General features: G+C 46.3%; 1 pseudogene; it reads left to right on the top strand.

The window, feature by feature from the left end:
- Positions 1-738: 738 nt before the first annotated feature.
- Positions 739-1,117, top strand: LOC122468080 (annotated as a pseudogene).
- The last annotated feature ends 1,362 nt before the right edge of the window (positions 1,118-2,479 follow it).

The following is a 2,479-nucleotide window of genomic DNA, read 5'->3' as shown; positions in this document are numbered from 1 at the left end:
TCTGGGATGGAATGGAGGCCAAGAAGAAGTGTGGCACCTCTCAAGAGGGAAACTTTAAGATGAGAAGAAATATGTTTGTATGCCACGTATACACACACTCGGCACCGTGTTCTTCATAAATATACTCATAAAATGCTCTTAAAAGTTAGGTTTTACTTGAAACCGTGTAGGCATGCACCAGACTGATTCATCAGAAACCCCTAGAATCCAACAGGATCTAGGATCTTTTGGGGAAAGGAACCATATCCCAAAGTACCAGGACCATCTGAACTAGGGTCAGCCTACCTGAACTTGAGAACCCTCAGAGCCAACACCGCACCACACCTCTGAGAATATGCACGGTGCCCTCAGGCCCTATGGGTTCCAGAGCAAAATCAAGAGGGAAGGTTGCTGTCTCCTGGCCAGAAAAGCCATCCTGGGCTGCCTACCTCTTACTATGTTATTGAAAACAAAACGAAACTCTCTTCAAAAAAGGTGGTCGAGGGACGCCTGGGTGGCTCAGTCGGTTGAGTGTCCGACTTCAGCTCAGGTCACGATCTCATGGTTCGTGAGTTCGAGCCCCACGTCAGGCTCTGGGCTGATGGCTCAGAGCCTGGAGCCTGCTTCTGATTCTGTGTCTCCCTCTCTCTCTGCCCCTTCCCCATTCATGCTCTGTCTCTCTCTGTCTCAAAAATAAATAAACATTAAATAAAAAAAAAAAAAAGGTGGTCGAGCAGGCTGGAGGCAGCAGACACAGAGATGCAGATCTTTGCGGAGACCCTGACGGGCGAGACCATCACCCTTGAGGCTGAGCCCATGACACCACTGAGAATGTCAGAGCCACAATCCAAGACAAGGAGGCCATCCCGTCTGACCAGCAGCGTCTGCTTTCTGTGGGCACACAGCTAGATGATGGTTGCACCCTCTCAGACTACAATACGCAGAAAGAGTCCACCCTGCACTTGGCGCTTCACCTGCAGGGTGGCACCACCAAGCCTTCCCTCTGCCAGCTGGTCCAGAAATACAACTGCGACACGACGATCTGCCGCAAGAGTCAGGCTCGCCTGCACCCCGCGCTGTCAAGTGCCACAAGAAGAGCCACACCAACAACCTGCACCCCAAGAAGAAGGTTACATAAGGCTCATCCACCGGCCCTTCCTTTGTCTGCAGGGTGACATCTGGCCCGAGCCCCAAGGCCCGTGGGCCTCAATTAAGTTTTCCTTTTTTTTTTTTTTGATCTGATTATTTATTTTTTTATTTTTTTATATGAAATTTATTGACAAATTGGTTTCCATACAACACCCAGTGCTCATCCCAAAAGGTGCCCTCCTCGATACCCATCACCCACCCTCTCCTCCCTCCCACCCCCTATCAACCCTCAGTTTGTTCTCAGTTTTTAACAGTCTCTTATGCTTTGGCTCTCTCCCACTCTAACCTCTTTTTTTTTTTTCCTTCCCCTCCCCCATGGGTTCCTGTTAAGTTTCTCAGAATCCACATAAAAGTGAAACCATATGGTATCTGTCTTTCTCTGTATGGCTTATTTCACTTAGCATCACACTCTCCAGTTCCATCCACGTTGCTACAAAAGGCCATATTTCATTTTTTCTCATTGCCACGTAGAATTCCATTGTGTATATAAACCACAATTTCTTTAGCCATTCATCAGTTGATGGACATTTAGGCTCTTTCCATAATTTGGCTATTGTTGAGAGTGCTGCTATGAACATTGGGGTATAAGTGGCCCTATGCATCAGTACTCCTGTATCCCTTGGATAAATTCCTAGCAGTGCTATTGCTGGGTCATAGGGTAGGTCTATTTTTAATTTTCTGAGGAACCTCCACACTGCTTTCCAGAGTGGCTGCACCAGTTTGCATTCCCACCAACAGTGCAAGAGGGTTCCCGTTTCTCCACATCCTCTCCAGCATCTATAGTCTCCTGATTTGTTCATTTTGGCCACTCTGACTGGCGTGAGGTGATACCTGAGTGTGGTTTTGATTTGTATTTCCCTGATAAGGAGCGACGCTGAACATCTTTTCATGTGCCTGTTGGCCATCCGGATGTCTTCTTTAGAGAAGTGTCTTTTCATGTTTTCTGCCCATTTCTTCACTGGGTTATTTGTTTTTCGGGTGTGGAGTTTGGTGAGCTTTTTATAGATTTTGGATACTAGCCCTTTGTCTGATATGTCATTTGTGAATATCTTTTCCCATTCCGTTGGTTGCCTTTTAGTTTTGTTGGTTGTTTCCTTTGCTGTGCAGAAGCTTTTTATCTTCATAAGGTCCCAGTAATTCACTTTGCTTTTAATTCCCTTGCCTTTGGGGATGTGTCGAGTAAGAGATTGCCACGGCTGAGGTCAGAGAGGTCTTTTCCTGCTTTCTCCTCTAAGGTTTTGATGGTTTCCTGTCTCACATTTAGGTCCTTTATCCATTTTGAGTTTATTTTTGTGAATGGTGTGAGAAAGTGGTCTAGTTTCAACCTTCTGCATGTTGCTGTCCAGTTCTC

Source organism: Prionailurus bengalensis, chromosome B3, assembly GCF_016509475.1.
Source record: "Prionailurus bengalensis isolate Pbe53 chromosome B3, Fcat_Pben_1.1_paternal_pri, whole genome shotgun sequence".
NCBI classification, from domain to species: Eukaryota; Metazoa; Chordata; class Mammalia; order Carnivora; family Felidae; genus Prionailurus; species Prionailurus bengalensis.
Note: the sequence above shows the minus strand (reverse complement) of the source record. Positions and strands in the feature narration are given on the sequence as shown.